Source organism: Nipponia nippon, unplaced genomic scaffold, assembly GCF_047370975.1.
Source record: "Nipponia nippon isolate SJK-2023a ecotype South Korea unplaced genomic scaffold, ASM4737097v1 scaffold_12, whole genome shotgun sequence".
Classification (NCBI taxonomy): Eukaryota; Metazoa; Chordata; class Aves; order Pelecaniformes; family Threskiornithidae; genus Nipponia; species Nipponia nippon.
In genome coordinates, this window is record NW_028262313.1 from 17,556,480 (window position 1) to 17,575,505 (window position 19,026).

General features: G+C 37.0%; 1 long non-coding RNA gene across 1 annotated transcript in view; it reads right to left on the reverse strand.

Moving 5' to 3' along the window:
- LOC148056732 (uncharacterized) overlaps positions 1-19,026 on the reverse strand; it is a 150,029-nt gene that overhangs the window by 8,191 nt on the left and 122,812 nt on the right. Inside the window, exon 2 of the long non-coding RNA XR_015702612.1 lies at positions 9,217-9,270. This is a non-coding gene — a long non-coding RNA (uncharacterized LOC148056732). The remainder of the gene's footprint in view (positions 1-9,216; positions 9,271-19,026) is intronic.

Genomic DNA, 19,026 nt, shown 5'->3' on the forward strand with positions numbered 1-19,026 from the left:
AGTTGTGAAAAGACATTTACACAGCCATGATTCCATGAGACAACATTTCCCTGCCTTAATTTACACCTCAGAATCTAAATTTGAGATTCAAATACACTACATGTGCCTCAGCAACTTCAAATGCAATCCATCCTATGGGGGGAGTTACAAGCTCCTAAATTTCAGGAGACAGAAAATTATGTTTTATCACAGATTAGTTGCTAGTTTCCCATCTCCTGTTTTAAAGTCTGGCAATCTGCCTGGGGTTTTTTTAATTAATTTATTCTGTTGCTATGGTGACAGTTCATCTGTGTCAATCAGCAGCAAAAGGCCAAGGCACACCTCTCTGTAAACAATTACAGAAAGGCAGTATTCTGTAGACACAACAATTAAAAAATTGCATTAGTTTTGAGGAAATTGATATATACCCTCACAGTAAGAAGTCCAAATCATGTTTATCTCCCTACAACATTTATTTTTGTCATTAGAGTGCATGGGGGTAAAAAAATGCAATCACCTGAACCAAGCATTTGGATGAACGTGCTACCCAAAGCCTGGGGAGAGGAGGCTGCTGCGGTGAAGATGGGACAAAACAGATAAAATTTTAAATTACTTTTTCTCCACTCATATCCCATTTTAGTAGGTATGTAACAGTGGAATGCCTGTGACTTTAATAAAATAGTAGGATGGGTATTAAATTGAGAAAACTGTGCATTCGATTTAGAAATGTTTTCATACTGTATACTAAATGCCTCCATTCATAAAGTGGCTTCAGAGTAAGCCTGAATTGAAAACGCCGTGCTTGCCCCCAGAAAACGTGGCAGCCCCACTAAGGGCAGAGCTTTGGCTAGAAGTTTATATTGTTATGGTGCAGACTCAAATCTCTCTGTCCTGCCCGACACTTCACTTCATTATACTGCTATCCATTCTTTTGACTTCATTATTTTAGATCAGGAGAAGGCATACACAAGACCATTTAACTTGGCCAACAGCTTTCAATGCTTCAGCAGATGCTCCCTACCGGATCACTTATTTTTAGTGTTTACCATTAAATGTAATCTAGAAAAGTACTGAATAAAAGTTTAATACTTTTTTTGTATTTCAACACTCTTTGGAGTTTTGCACTTCTCTCATGATCTTAGATTTCATGTATTTTTCTTTATAATTATACATTTTACCATGCTTATTCTTGCAAATATTTTGAAGAAATCATCTATTGTTTGAACTAGTCTTTATGCTCACCAGTTAATATTTTCATTTGCTTTATTAATTCAATTTAATTAAACTTAGTTACAACATCACTGCTGCTAACAATTTCTTAAATGTTTCAAATTTCTCTATTAAATGATTCGCTATATGGTACATAGATACTTAAATTCCTTAGGGCATTTTAATATTCCCTCAACATCAGCTGCTTCACAACCAAACTTTTGTTTCTTTACTTATTCTTAAAGTATATGTTCAGATAATGCTGTGATCATTAGTTCCTACATGCTCTTTTTTTTATTAATTAGACTTGTCGTCTTCACAGGATTGGCTCCCAAATAGCCTTTGACTACATGGATTGTTCCACAAATTGTCTCACTAAGCAATGCAGTATTATCGTCAAAAAATATACTTTGTATAATATAGTTATCACAATCAAAATCTCAAGAATTAAAATCCTCCATGATCAAAGTTCTGGCTCTCTTGCAGACTTTTTTCTTCTAAATCAGCAATACATTTTATTATCTGCTTTTTTTAACTGCCCTCAAGGGTTATAATAACTGGATTACTTTATTGTCCATATCTGTTAAAGCCTTCTGATGTATCAGCCAACATACATACTTATGACTCTGCAACAGCCCAACACCATCTCACGTCAATAGAATCAAAACATTCCTTTGCTTTTTCTTGTTCATCCTACAGTAAATTTTGTGGTTTTCAATGTTAAATTGTCAGTGATTTTCCTTCCTGGAGAAGCTCTGATTTCTGTTTAGTAGACTGCATTGGGTATGGTCCTGACATTTATTCTAGAGAAAAAGAGTGTGGTGGTTTTTCTTTTCACATTTTCATTATTTCTTATAGGTTAAGCATTAATGGGGCCTACAGCTGGACTTTTTCTTCATTTTTCCCCCTTTTTCTTCCTATCTAGTCTAGCAGTGCGTGCTGCATAATTTAAGTCAACTTGTTTTCTCCATACAGGATGCCTGTGTGGCTTTGAACAGTAGTTTTACCAGTGTCACTGTTCCACATGCATGCAAAATCACTCAAAAACCTGACTGTACACCTGTATTACCAGCAGTTCCTATCACAGAAGGATCATCCTTATACTGTGTCACCAGAGAAAGAACTAAAGATAGAGACAGAAATGAAGATGATATTGCTGAGGAGGTAAAAAAGCACTGCTGGGCAACTCTGTTAACAACTACATATATCTGAGTCAGATGGAGGGAAATAAAAGGGCCGCAACTGTTACGGGATATACATCCAAGGAACAACGGCCCTTTTATTACACTACATAGTGAATAAAGGATTTACTATGTCATGAGTTGATGGAGACACAAGACAAATGTCGATATTTCCACCTGATATTTTAGTTCCCAACACACACAAAACAAATTATCTTAGAACAGTGAATATACCACAGCTCCAGATGTTAGAGGTCTACATTTCTTGGTTTTAATCACAAAATGTGTGTCCGTTAAAGTCTTCTTTGAGGTAAGGAAAATCCCTTGGTGCTTCTGATAGCATCCCTCCACTCAGCGAACAGTTACTTTTGAACAATTATAACACAGCATGTATAAGGTGCCAACCAGTCAGTTGCGCATTGTCCCCACTAAATCCTGTTTATGATTCATCTTCATCAATAACATCAACATACTAGCAAAGACAAATTCCATTCTAAGTACTTTGGATTACTATAAAGCAGCATACTGCTGCAATATGCTTCAATTGTAAGGAGACAAGAACTTCTGTACCCAAAGTACACTAATTTTTTAAAATATGCCTGAGGGATGGCAGGATTTGGGTTTGTTTTGTTTTGAAAAACAGCTATGCTGGAAAATCCAAGACCAAAAGCTTGAAGATGAATATCCAGAGACTACATCACCTATATTACAGTGGAAGAAACCAAGCAAGGACAGCAGATAGTGCCTTTCTGTTGACTCACAGTGTGAAGAATCAACTTTTTCATCTTATCTGCTATGAAATTAATCAGATTTTCACATTACAGTAGTACAAAGAGCTACCACCTGTGTAATTTCCTGAACTCACTATTTTCTTTTGTCTGGCACCTTCTGTGCTGCCCAGTGTCATTCCCATTTTGTTCATAGGCTTTGACAGTGTGAGTGCATTTTCTCTCCAAAGCAGACAACCCTCAGCTGTGGCTTTCCACATTGTGAAGCTGACACCACACAAATCAAGATGTGCCTTAAACTTGTCCTTGAAGCGTTTCGCTTGTGTACTGACCTCTCAGCTATTCACTACAATTTTATAACAAACAAAAAAGGGGGAACTTCTAGCACTTTTCCAGTATATACATCCCATAACTGAACCAAAACATATGAATCTACAGGAGGACCACTACAATACTATTTAATTGCACCCTCAGAATTCAGCTTTTGAAATCTTTTTCCACAAATATTCACGTATGTAAGGATAGCAAATATGGAAATAGCTGAGACCTTGATGCAATAACTATATATTTGTCAAAATTTTGCAACTGCATGAAGCAGCAGTAACAACAGATGGCTTTGTAAAAATTTACTTCTGTTTGAAGTTCATTGATTCTCATTCTAGACACTTTTATTTTGCCAGACAGTAGTTTTTGAGTGGTTTTACTATTGATCATCATGTTCTGATGCAGCAGGCTGCTGAGGAAAAAGTTAAACTAACTAGAACTAATGAGCAGTAAAACTTGCTAGCACAGGTACAGCAGTGGTCAAGTGGCGGCAAGCACAGGACATGAAGAAGAATGTGTCCAGTATCTCAGACTGATTTTTTTTTTTAAATGTTTAGAAAGATCCATTCAGGTTCATTATCCAGACAATATTACATTAAATGGATAAAAAGATAGATTTTAACACAATATTAAAATGCATATATATTATATGAATTAATTCAGGAGAGAACAAAATAAGAAATGAAAATTGTGCAAAAGAGCCCCATTGTAACTTGATATACTTTTCTTCTCTTCATCAACAGTAAATGTAATACCCTCCTCCTTTAGACAAAATTAGCAATGCCTGTATTAACTTAGCCTTTTACAACCAATTGAATGCACTGATGACTGTTTCCATATACTTCCAATCTGTGTGAAACTGTTCCCAAATTGAAGCTCATTTTCCTTTTTTTTTGTACTTTACTCCCTAGTTCTTCAACATTTCATGTGTTTGTCAAATGCTTTTTGGATCTTATCATTTCCTTCCTTTCCAATGAAAATGTAATTAATTCCTGAAGGACTCAATTAAGATTTTGAGCGAAAATCATGCTGCAGGAGTGGGACAAGAAGGGCTGGTGTAATGCCCAACTAGCAATGATTAGCAATGTTACTGTTGCATCTCTGAAACCACAAATCATCCCAATCCCTGCAGAGAAGAACGAGTATTTTAAAAGTCTATTATCCATTTATTACAATGCATGCAATAAAATACTTTTGCTGAGTAGATATAAACAAAGCCTTGTTATGATGCCTCTGTGCTGTTTTGAGAGCATACTACTGCCACATAGTTGCCTTGTGACCTCAATGAATAAGATTGCCTTGGTATAACCAAATTTGTACTGGAACACGCTTAACATTAGCACAGCTATAACTTGGCTTGACTTTTTCACTTACTGACATCCTTAAACGTCCTGGGTGTCATAACATGCAAGCGTTACAAAGCAAAAACATCCACTTATGTAGGTGACTGCATACCAACTTTACTTATTACCACTTCAGGTGAACACCAGAAATTGCATTTTCAATAGCATCATTTGTAGTTTGCCCCTCTGCTTAGGCTACCAACTAACTACCTTTTTTGTTTTTTTCACAGATTAGGTAATTTTAAAAGATATTTATCTAGAAAGACTGGAAGGTTCCTTACATCAGGCCATAGAGCGCCACAGTTAGTAACTTACTTTTTCCCATTGCACAGTAATGAAACTTACAGAAATCTATCAAAATACATAGGTAAATAAATATGACTAAGTATTACAACATTAATATTACACAGATGTACATTTTGAGACTTTATAGCATCAAAATATTGGAAGAGACAATATCCATCTTCTGAGAATGAGCTAATAAGCAGCAGAGTGCTGTTAGAAGCATTCCTAGGATTTTTTTTTTCCTGTAGATTTTAAGGAAAGCAATGGTGTCAAAGAGAGCTTGAGCTTCTGAAGAGCTTGAGAAGTGCAAAATAAGAAGAATATAAAATGGAAAGAAAAAAATATTTTACTTTTTGAAAGCTGAGGAAAAGCCTGAATACACAAGTCTAATGAAAGCAGATAAAATCTTACAGACCAATGTAGAAATATTTGAGAACTAGATCCAAGATGAAATCCTCAGGCTACATGGGCTCCCATACGATCTGGGTAAGAAAGAGCTGGTTAATTTTCTTGAAAATTGGATTGCAAAAGCTTAACAGCTCGCAGTTGAAGATGACCCACTTTGTGTTGAAAAGGCATACAGAAAACATTTAAGAAAAGAAAAGAAAAAAAAGAAACAAAAAGAAATCCTCAGTAGGAGGCAGCATTATGCTTGGCCTCTCAGATCAGAGATATAAGGGAAGGATCCTCCTGAAGGCAGCATATAGGGATAGTAAACTAATCTAACATACTTCATGTTTTCTTTTTTTTTTTCTTCTGTCTCAAGTGTTATCACTACATCAAATAAAAGATTCAAATTAGCCCTGCCGAAGAAGACAAGTGAGGTGGTCATTTCTGCTTCTATTTCAACAGGGAACAGGTTTCACATTTCATTTCCAAAAAAAGATTGGGAAGGACAGGATATGCATACCTGTTATAGCATTCTCTGTTGTTTCAAAGACATGCATTCCACACATTCAGAGCTCTACAGCTTTGAAAAAATCCCTATAGCCAAACAGAAAAGCATAACCTAATAGATCATAGTATTAATGAGACTTCACAATTGAGTTTTAAATCTTTTTTGGAAGAACATTCCATGTACAGCACCACAGGAGACTTTGACAAAAAAAATTCCAGTTAGCTCCAGGTTTTGATCGTTACCACTGAATATCAAATGGTACCAAATAACAAGCAACAAACATTTCATTTCCAAACTGCTTATGACCACAAATGGACTGATTTCTACAAATTTTGCACTTGTTCAGCACCTCTGAAAGCAAGATCTGAGATATCAAGTCACCCGTAAGAAAACTAAAATTAGTGAATCACTTTGACCTTTCTTTCATTATAGGATGCTGTTCAGCAGCTCACAGTCTGGGTTTTTTTTCCCTCCTCTTTTTAATTCAAAATTCCATAACAGTCCTGTCAAATCCTATAAAACCCCCAAACCTACAAACTTTCAACAGCTTTATCAAAAAAGCTCTCCCACATTTAACACCTACTGGAATGATCCAAACAAACCTTTGGATAACAGCATGTTAAATTAAAATGCCATACAGACATAGTATTATTACCTGACTTTCTACTGCTGCTAGGAAACACCAAAAGACAGAACTGTAACTTTTTAAACATAACGGTAGGAATTTCATACTTCAAGCGTTACTAATTTTATTACTTGTTTCCACTTATATAAATGAACACGGGATTATACAAGATCCCATTTACGTTACATGTCATAGTTGAACAGCTGCCTCAAAACCTTAATTAAAAGCATTCCAAATATTGTTAGTTTTCAAGCTTTCCAAGAACATTTTATTTACCTATAGTTTGTTGATCTGCTCTAGCTGCCATTCTTGATCATGATTTGTAGATAATTTTTCTCCCAAATACCAAGATGTTCCATTCCTTCCTTCAGATATTTATTGACATTGTCTATTTAAATCACTATTTATCTCATGTATTCAGCTGTAAGATATATAATGGACCTACAGCTGAAACAGTCAATGCTCAAATTTCTTTGAAAGTCCTGTACAAATATACAGTCTGATTTACTGCATTTAGATCTTTATTTAAATGAAACATGTTTCTTACTGAGGTTCTGTGAATGTAATGAAGGAAAAAAAGAAGCTAGTTCAGTTTTGCATACATAATTAGAAAGCTACCTAAACACATTTTTTAAAGATTTGCAGAATTATTTCGGGGTGGTTTTTTTGTTTCTTTTTTAAACACTTTTAAAGATTTTTGAAATGGTTAGTTGGAGAACATTGGCCTGCATTCAAAAATATAAAGTGGAGTGCATAATCTAAGGAACATAACCTTTGTGGTAATTATTTGATTTTTTTTTTTTTAGATTGCCAAATCAAGCGTGTTTTAAACTAGTCTCTTGTAGTAAAAAAATTCTACTTCAGCAAATAATTTTTCAGGTGATTTGCTTGCAGCAAAACAAAATACTCAGCTAAAAAGCTGACAGAAAATATAATGTGTTATTTCCTTTTTTTTTTTTTTTGAAATGGCTATTCTTATGGTTAGAAACTAGTGATTTCTTTATCCGCGACTGAAAAACCATGATGGTGTTATGCTTCTTCCTGTTAAGATAATTCTGCATCAGGAACCTTCTGTAATATTTCTACTTAATTGCATAATTATCAGCATTAGCATCCTAGACTTCTACCTAATTATTTTCTTCTACTTCTAGATTACCGTTCCCACTCCACAAACAAGCAAGAACCTTGACTCCATCTACAGTGTATTAGAGATAAAGAATTCAATACCTTTTAAAACTGAGTAAAACATTCATTCACTTCTCGGCTGCCTCAGTTCTTGAAAGTGCAACATACTCTGTGATACAAATTTCAGTCTAGTTCACTAAGAACTCGTCACTCTTCATGTCTACTTTTCATATTATGAGATTTTCTTTTCTAAACATTTGACTGCATTAATTTCTGGATCATGTTTGGGTCTCAACTATAGGGTTACATATCTTTTTGTCCCTACCTCAATTTCTGCTCAGATATAAGTATATTCTGCTGTACCAACACCTTCACAATTCTCTCTGAACTCCACTAGCAAAGTTGTTCTTCCTTTCCACCCTCTTTCATAAAGTGTACTTTTGGTTCCAGGCATTTAAAACTAGTTCCTTCAGTTCAATTTAAGCCATCTCACTCACTCTTCAAGTTGTTTTTTGGTCCTTTCCACAGAAACAGAAAAATAGTTCTGAACTGTATGGCTTCAAGAAGTCCTGTCTGTTGACATACTGAGACTATAATCACATGGATTTTGGCCTGGGAGGAGGGGAACAACAGATTTAAGAAGGCAGGCAGATGTCTGATACGTGCTCTTAGTCTAGTGATCCCCTGGACTAGGGGATGGGCTGCCTGGGGAGCAGCATGTATAGGCAGTTTTATAACAAAGCAGACAGCTGTTCTTGTTGTTCCTTTGATATGTTATCAACCAAGACACAGAGCACTATTAGAGAGAAAACTGGAGGCACTTTTATGGCTCCTGGTATGCCATTTCCTTCTTCCCATCTCCACACGATTCACCTCAACATCAGCATTTGTCCTCTCACAACACTATGTTTACTACTGAAGCATCTCAGATATTCCTGAAATGATACAATATGTGCATTTTAAACAAACAAAAACTAAAAAACAAACAAACCCCAAAGCAAATAAGGCCTGTAGTTCTAAGCACTCACCAGCAACACAACTAAGAAAAATTGTTGGTACTCTGTGCAACACACACACACATGCTCCAATTTCACTTTGTTTCCTTTCAATGATTGCTGTACATATTTTAAGCCATGCTATTTGGACACAAAAAATAGACAATAATGAATTACCTAAAAGTGAATTTTTGAAAAATACAAAGGGGGTTTTTTTGTAAGTTTCTGCTTAAACTCTAAGACTAGTATGATGAAGGAGCATCAACAACCCAGAGTTACCCACTGTCCTACACCACAAAGGACAAACCGAGACACATTGTGAAAACCGGAAGTACCACACTGACACAACGGGAAAAATTTTCCATAGAATTTAAAACATTATTTTCTCATTAAAGTAAAAATACAAGAATATAATTTCACAAGAAGAGTACAGAGCCTTCTAAGCAGTGGAACATAAGGCAAAAATTGAATCCAAAACAGCAAAATAAGCTCATTAGCATTAATTTATGTCCTTCAAGTCTTACCTTCTCTTCCTATATCTTGATTGTGAAGCTACATCAGTGCCCTTTATACCTGGACTGGAAAAGAGGGGAGAGCAATGCTTAGTACAAACAAACTATTACAATTGATAAATAAGAGCTGTCAGCAACAGCTTCATTTCAATTTAACAGTTAAACATTTCAATTCTGTATCAGTAACACAACTAAAATTTAACTCTAAGGGGAAAATTATTTTTCTACCTATATAGCGTAGGAGAAAAAGGTGTTAAACTCATTCTGGTATATTAAAACTATTGTTATAACAGTTTCGTGTTTCATATATTTTCAAAATTTCAAAGTTGACAAGACTTTTCCCAAACAGAAAAGGATGACTCCTGTGCCTATATACAACAAAGCAGCCAAGGTTTCACTTCAAATAAGACAATGGTGTTTGTAAGGACAATGCAGAAAAGGTCAGGACAAAAAAACCCGTCACAGTACTTCATTTCTTGTGCAATCATTTGCATCCAAACAAAATGAACATAAGCTCCTATCAAGACAAGAGGGATCAACTTTAAACAAATACTGTTAGGCACAACTTGCACCTACTTTGCAAACTGAGGAAGCCACACTACATTACAGGGAAGTCAAGTTAACGTATTAAGCACAATGAATAATTATCTTATTAATAAACATGCTTAAGCCTATCAGGACCATCAAAATATAACAATTTCCAGATCATCTAGAAAGCTTCCTCCTTTGTCTACAAACCATTCCACTACTGCATCAACAATAAACACAAACTACTGCTATTTCTATTCATGCTAAATTAAAATTCACCTGAAAACATGCATCTATCAATTCAGAGGATTATTCAAATAAAAGCATAAAAAAAAATATAAGTAGCATAAGAAGTGAAATCCAGAGCTTAATAATTACAGATACAGCTCACTTTATTTTGACCAATCAGCTCTTAATAGTTTAGCCTAGTAAGACAAAAGTCAATTAGTACTTCTTTAATAGACTAATCATTTTGCATTTAATTGTCATATCAATAATACTGGCATATCCCTACAGCAAAGTCAATAGTTATTACATCAACTAATTAAAATCTGAGTTAAAAAGTAACTCACTGAGTGCTCTATTCAGAAAACGCAAATTCTTAGAACTAAAAAAACCTCTTCATGGCAGGGGGGTAGGGGAGGTTCATTTTCTTCTGTGACTCAACCAAAAATGTTGTGTGGCTCTCTCATACTATTAGAAGTGGCTTTTTGATTGGCATAATGAGAAGAACAGAAAAACAGATGGGACTCCTCTGAAGTTGCACAAGATTCCCACTGGACAATATAAAATGCTGACAGATAACAAAAGAATTCCACATTTGTTATTCACTGCAGATTAAAATTTAAACATCATCTGAGCAAGCCAAGCATTTGAACAAATTTTCTTAGCTTGGCGTTACAAAATACAATAAACTGAAACAGGAATTAATTGTTTAAGACCACGGGTCTATTAATGACGCCAGGAAAAATATCCCTGTATACCATAATAAGACTAGAAATGCTACAAAGTTGCTATACATTCTTCTGCTTTTCATGAATTTGGAACAGCTTTTGTAGGAGCATTGCTCTTAAGACAGTCTGGGGAATTATGTGTAAGAGTATTACATGTATTACTTGCTGAAAAGAGTAGTCAAAGCAGACACAAAGAAAGATCAAATATTGTACCATGTTGGACTCTTTTAGAATGACACTATTGAACAAGTTGTTTTATGTATTAAAAAAAAAAAAAACCCACAAACAAAAAAACGCAAACAAACTAGGAGAGTATGGAGTTTGATATGAATGTTGGTCAAAATTGCTGCTGTTTTTTTTGTTTCTGTTTTCCTAGCAGAGAAATAAAAAGAAATAAGATCTAGGACATCTAAAACCCAATGATTTATGGTTGAACTCAAAATCTATTGTAAAACTGAAAAAGGAGAAGAGACAAAACAGATAGAAACCTTATTTTTAAAAAGAGGGAAAACAAACTAATCAAAGTATATTTAAATGAATCTACAAAAAACAAAAAGTGGGAGAGGAAAAAGCCACAAACATTGTAACAAGAGGAACAATGCCATGAGATAATTTTAGAGATGGATGATCAACGATGTTTCTCAGAACACAGTAGTTTGTGGAGATTAAAGGACATTTTGAAGTGCCTGAGCTAAATAAGCCTGTATTTCAGGCTGAATAACATCCCAGATAACAGCAGAAAAGCAGACATTCTTCTCTGACTGCAACTGTCATCCAAAAAATAGACAATATTTTCACAGGTCCATTTATAATTAAATTATATAAATAATTGTATTGTGAGATCATATACACTGTCCACAGATTCATTCACTGTGTATTCATAGCAAATATACCTCAAGCTGCAATTCTAGCCTGATCAGTATTTAAATAAATATTTCTATAATTAGTTAGGAGTTAAAACACAAAATTGACCTTGAATAACATAAACCAGCCTCTAAATACAGTTTGCACATAGGAGAAAAAAACAATACCATTAGCACACACCTTCAAACATGAATATTCTATGTGAAATATTTTTATATACAGTTTAACACCGATATTTAACATTAAATACAATTCTATTGTATTTATAGAATATAATTCTGGTCTGATAAAACCAACTAGATAAAAGTAAAACAAAACCATTGAGAAGTTGAGATGAAGGGGGGGCAGAAGAACAAAAACACGTCATAAATGTCAGATCCTTAATGCTCTACATTACCACTAAGTGTTATATCATCTCTAACGGTGAAGAAGAGAGATGTGCAAACGAGCAAGTTCAAACTTGCAAAAAGGATTGCTTTGAATAGAATATCCATATTCCTAGTCCTTCAGCTTCAGGAATATAAATCTCTAACAATTTTTAACAGGATTTTTCTAAATGACGTTGATGGCGTTACGGTCTTCATGTTTACGTATATATACGTGTGTTCAAACACACACACACACGTAAGAAGTACTGATAAGTCCTGGTTTTATGGTTTACCATAACAATAAGTGGAGAGAAAAACAATATTTGTGCTCACTAGGAAAAAAATATCTTCAATGTTTCTCATGCAAAAGCTACCATTTTTCTTCTTGCAAGGTATCATATTGTTTTTATGGTTAGAAGAGCTAAAAATGAAGCCTAAAAAATTACATTATTGCAGCCCTGGAACAGATTGCTTACAGAAGGTGTGAAGTTACTATCATTAGAGATCTTTTAGGATAAGTTCTGCCAGCATCTACTTGTGCTTGGATTCCATCTTGCATCAGGAGACAGACCAGACAGTCTCCCGAGGTCCCTTCCAATGCAATCTTTCTGTAGATCCACTTTTCTTGTTCATACTATGAATGCATAAGAGAAATCAGAGAAAGTGCAATGGGATTTTTATTAATAGCAGATAATACTTATGAAAATAGAATGTAGAAGGCCTATCATTCTGTGATTTGACTACTAAACCACATTATTTCAAAGCATGTAACCTCTTCCCTCATGACCTAGTAATGTATTCAGAAAAAACTGCAAGAGCCAGAGATTTATTCCACTTCCCAGACATGTGGTTTGTTGTATGAACCAACTAATGCACAATATATATTAGAATTAAACCCTGTCCACCTCTCCTGAAACTACTTCAGGAAATTCATATCAAATCTGTCTGCTGCAGTTAGTTTTTATGACAGAACTATTACAGAGAAATAAACAGTGTCACTGGTGAAAGGAATGTCAAGCTGCTTTGAATTGGCTAAACAGCATCTGATGTCCTCAAGGATTATAGTGCATTATGACCCTGCCCTGCCAATCTGTTTAGCTTCTGACGCTTCACCATATGGGGTCAGAGCAGTGATTTCTCATATAATGCTAAATGACCTAGAAAAGCCTGTAGCATTTACATTGCAAACACTTGCTAACATTGCAAAGACTTAAGCACAGATGAAAAAGCTTTAACATATGTATTTTGATAGAGTCTTGTTATATCACTAAATTTGACTATCCTTCTTCCTTAGTGGCTAGGATAATGAAATAAACACCCACCTATGTGAGTTTCACATCTTTTTACTTCTTTTTCTTTTCACTTCTTTTAACCGACCTCTGTTAGGAAATGCATGCAATGTTTCTGATATCACCTTAAGACTTGGACAGTGTCATTTTTCACTGATCATGGCATTTCATGGAAAATATCATGGCTTGGTAGGCCAGCAATGCTCTTGGGGAAAACAAAGATGAGGTGATAAAAGAAGAAACGCCTGTTCAAGTTTAAGAAAAGCACTCCGAGCAAATAGCACAGTGAAATGGTCATTAAAAGTAAATAAAAATAATCTTCTGATGAGATGTAGTTTAGCCAAGCAAACAGCAAGGTACTTATTCCAAGTCAACAAATTGTTCTTTTTTTTTGCACAAACTCTGCTGTTACAACACTGCAACAATTATATCTCTGAAGACAGAAAAAAGTATGCTAAGTTGAGCAAAAGAGAAAAAAGCTTCCATCAAGTTTGCTGTATGAGCAGATGCAAAGCAATTGGAACAATATAGGAGCAAAGATGATCTCAATAAAGATGTATTCATGCATTCTTTAAACATTCAAAACTCATGGTTTCAATGGGAGTACTGGTCTAAAAATATTCAGGCTGCAGAACCATACATAAACAACGAACAGAAGGAGCTTTGAAAGTTAGAAGGTTTTATCAAGATTTTATTTCCTTTTTTTCATAAGATAAATTGGTCTGTTTTCATGACTAACATTCATAAACGTGTATGCTAAACCAACAGAAACAATACAATCAAACATTACATTCCTTACAAACAAATGACGATGTTACTACTACAAAACACTATAAACCTCCACATAAAAAACTCTTTTAGAATATACGTATGATTTCATCTGGAAGACTAACATTAACATGAGAGCTACGGATAATGAGAAAGCATAGAAGAGAAATGGGAGGGGAAAAGCAATGTAGGCTGTGGTGGGTTGACCCTGGCTGGACACCGGGTGCCCACCAAGCTGCTCATCACTCCCTCTCCTCAGCTGGACAGGGGAGAGAAAATATAACAAAAGACTCATGAGTTGAGGTAAGGACAGGGAAAGAATATTCACCAATTACCATCACAGGCAAAACAGACTCAACTTGGGGAAATCAGCTTAATTTATTAACAATCAAATCAGAGGAGGGTAACGGGAAATAAAACCAAATCTTAAAAACCCCTTCCCCCCACCCCTCCCTTCTTCCCAGGCTCAACTTCACTCCCGATTTCTCTACCTCCTCCCCCACCAGCGGCGCAGGGGGACAGGGAATGGGGGTTGCGGTCAGTTCGCCACACGTTGTCTCTGCCGCTCTTTCCTCCTGACGGGGAGGACTCCTCACACTCTTCCCCTGCTCCAGCAAGGGGTCCCTCCCACGGGAGACAGTCCTCCACGAACTTCTCCAACATAAGTCCTTCCCATGGGCTACAGTTCTTCACGAACTGCTTCAGCATGGGTCCCTTCCCTGGGGTGCAGTCCTTCAGGAACAGACTGCTCCAGCTTGGGTCCCCCACAGGGTCACAAGTCCTGTCAGCAAACCTGCTCCAGTGTGGGCTCCTCTCTCCACGGGTCCACAGGTCCTCCCAGAAGCCTGCTCCAGCGCTGGCTTCCCACGGTGTCACAGCCTCCTTTGGGCATCCACTTGCTCTGACATGGGGTCCTCCACAGGCTGCAGGTGGATATCTGCTCCACCATTAACCTCCATGGGCTGCAGGGGGACAGCCTACCTCACCATGGTCTTCAGCACGGACTGCAGGGGAATCTCTGCTCTGGTGCCTGGAGCACCTCCTCCCTCTCCTTCTTCACTGATCTTGCTGTCTGCAGAGTTGTTCCTCTCACATAATCTCATTCCTCTCTCTGGCTGCAATTGCAAAAGTTTCTCCCCCCCCCCGCCCCCCCCCTTCTTAAATATTTAATCCCAGAGGTGCTACCACCATCACAGATGGGCTTGGCCTTGGCCAGCAGTGGGTCCATCTTGGAGCTGGCTGGTATTGACTCTATCGGACACAAGGGAAGCTTCTAGTAGCTTCTCACAGAAGCCACCCCTGTAGCCCCCTGCACTACCAAACCCTTGCCACGCAAACCCAATACACAGGGGAAGGGGTAACAGATCAATAGGTTAACCATCTTCAGTAGTTATTTCCCAGCGCAACATGCTAGAACATCTTAAATTAGCAGAAATGGCTCAAAGGATACAAAGGGTTATGTACTAAGCATCCAAAAAAGCAATTCTGATGTGTTTACAGGACTGTCAGAGGGAGCAATGTCAAATAATAAAGTGGATATGATTTGATTTTATAGACAATTATGGGTGAACGTTGAGTGCTGTGTTCAGGAGCAGAGACCCAACCTCCATTATTGTTAATGGGAGCACTGACTCCAGCTACAATTGTAACTGTGCTAGGACTGTAATTGTTTGGCCTCCAAATACCAAAGTGCTGCTAAAACAAAAAATGTATTGAGGACTTCTCAGATGTGGAAGCACTAGAAAGGCTACACCAGATGACTAAGACACTTCAGCAGGGAAAGAAATTCTCAGTTCCTATTAGAGTATTTCTTATTTGAGGATTATTCCTCTTGCTAAGCAACAATTACCTGCTTCTCTTTGTTCTCACTCTTACATTTTCCCTGCCCCTCCTACATCAAAAATTGTAATAAAATTGAATTTATTTCCCAGTTTATAAACTTGCTCTACCGGACATTCACTGAGCCTCACCATCAAACCATTACTTATCATCCATGAGTTTCCTTTCCTACTTTTTTTTTTGCTTAAGGGAAAAATTGACTAGAAAACAGGAATTCAATTTAATGAGAAACAAAGAGCCTGATAGCTTAGAAATGTTTTGCAAAACAGGCACCACTCTTACATCCCACACAAACAGACAGTAAGTCTTGTAGATAGGGCTCTCGCCTGCAATATGGCAGACTCATGTTCATATCACTGTTCTTCCCAATTAACACACAAAGAACGTAAGAACAGCCATACTGACCTATTTAGCTCACTGTTGCCTCACTGACAATGTTATATATTAGATGCCTTCACCTATAATACAACAAGCTGCAGCTCAGGAGCTTCTTAAATATTTCTGTATTTAGCAGACCATAATGATTTGTTTTTCTTCTAAGAATTAGTCCAGTTCTCTCTGAACCTATCTAAACTCTTCACATCTAGAGCATCCCATGGCAAGGAGTTCCAAAGCTTTTACTGAAAAAGCCACCCAGCTGTATGCCTCAGGTCCACTCTCCAGCTCATTATTTTCAATGTAGGGCCAAATATCTCAAGCTGACTATTTGACTTAGCGGCAGTGCGCCTTAAGCCCCAAGCTAAAGGCCTCTTATTCTCTTTAGGAGGCATTCTACTTAGTGTAATTACTAACACTTTCCCTAAGGCAGACCATGAAAGACTAGCTTTGGTTCAGTGATTAAAGCACTTACCAAGGATCTGGAAGATCCTCGGAAGTGGCATTTTTCCAATAGAAAATATGTTTCATTGAACAATTTGCGTCCGGCTATGTTAAAGAGCAAACTTGCTTTCCAGCAGCTGGGAAAGAGTAATGACCTTGCCCTCATCTTGAGGAAAATTCCACCTTTAAATTCCACCTCCATTAGAAACTGTACATACTGCCCCTGCTAATGGGAAATAAAAAGACAAACCACAGAGGCCAGAAGTTACAAAATATTCCTGTGTTTGAAAGTGTGAAAGAGACAGATGTTTCTTAATCCTCATGTTCTCAAAACAGACTAAATACTGAATGGACTGAACCAACACACAGCTGGAAACTTGCTACAAGAACAGAAGATAGATAACAACATTTATAGTATCATCAATAAGTCCAACCAAAACAGTAAAATCAGCAATATACTCCTTGCTGTTTGGTTCCTTTGAAGCAATGGGACAGGCCTATCAGGCAATGCTTGCAATTCTTAAAAGGTTTAAATCAGTTGTTAGCTCAGCAGTTGATCCCTCTTTGAGAAAAAAAATTACCTAATACAATTCAGAGTTTACTGCTCAGGGAACACGATGAAAACAGTGATATAAAAGTCTTCTGCCCATTTGAGCTTTCAATGCAATATTAACAGTGGAGTAAGGGAGACCTACAGACTCCAAGACCAGTTGGTAAAGAATAAATGAGAAAGGCATTCACAATACTGTCACAAAAACTCCTTAGCTCTGTTTTTCTTTTTACTCCAAATACAACAGTGTTAAATATCTACTCATCATTCATTTAACACTGATAAACAGAAAAAAATTAAATCCTGGACTATTACATTCTAGACCAAAAGGGAACAGACGGACAAGTATATTTTCCTAACACTCACTTGTTCTGTTGATGAGACAAACATTTCCCTATGAACAAGTCTTCCTGTAGTACAAGCATCAATGTTTTTTTTTTTTTGGGGGGGGGGGATAAAATAAAACTTCATACAGAGCCACTTTTGTATTAACTAAAAATTTTTTTAGTGTAATGAAGAATTCTACTAGCCAAAGACACATTTATAAACAATATCTTGCCTTCCTTACTTCACATAACAACGCTGTACGCTAGAAAAGCAACTCACAGAAGTTCAAAATACTCAGTTGCATTCCCAAATATTCAATATACAAATTCCGCTTGAATATAAGCTTGCACCATGAAAAACGGTCAAAATTTTAAGTGAGGTCATAGAATCATAAAGGTTGGAGAAGACCCTTAATATCATCGAGTCCAACCGTTAACCTATCACTGCCAAGTCCACCACTAAACCATGTCCTCAAGCACCATGTCTACTTGTCTTTTAAATACCTCCAGGGATGGAGACTCAACCACTTCCCTGGGCAGCCTGTGCCAGGGCCTGACTACTCTTTCGGTGAAGAAGTTTTTCCTAATATCCAACCTAAATTTCCCCTGGCGCAGCTTGAGGCCGTTTCCTCTCATCCTGTCACTTGTTACTAGGGAGAAGAGACTGACCCCCACCTGGCTACAACCTCCTTTCAGGGAGTTGTAGAGAGCAGCATGGTCTCCCCTCAGCCTCTTCTCCAGACTAAACAACCCCAGCTCCCTCAGCTGCTCCTCACAAGACTTGTGCTCCAGACCCTTCACCAACTTCATTGCCCTTCTTTGGACACGCTCCAGCACCTCGATGTCCTCCTTGTAGTGAGGGGCCCAAAACTGAACACAGTACTCGAAGTGCGGCCTCACCAGGTCAGTTCAGGTGACAAGAAAACACACACATGTACACAATATCCATCCAGTTTTGTTTATGTTTTATGCATTTGAATATACAAATGCACATACAAAACCACAATTTTTGCGAGTCTAATTTGTTTAGTCCTATAATTCCAGAAAAATATCAGCAAGCATAAATTGCATTTAAAATAGCAATATTCACTGAAAGCATACATAAACAAGTCAGCACCCATTATAATGACAGGAGCTCAAACTGGTCGGAGCTTTGACAAAAATCTGTCTAGACCTGTTCTTGAAAACAAGCACATCTAAAAAGATCAGAATGGCTTTTAAGCTCAAATGCCAGTTTTTTTGAAAATACACAACAGAACAAGTAATTTGGGGTATGGAAAGAATTGAGAATGACTGAGAGAGATCAGAAATAAAGAAGGTTTGTAAACAAATGTCTTCCTATTTTATCCTTGCAGGGTTTCCCCTTACTCTCAAGGCTTGATCTCAATCAAGCTATTCTTCAGGGCTTCTTAGGCTGCAGTAAACTGCAACATACACTTTGTTGTATTTCCAGGTAAAACGTTTCATGTGCTTCCTCAGAAGTCTCAGTCCCTGCTGCACTGCAGGTTTCCTGCATGC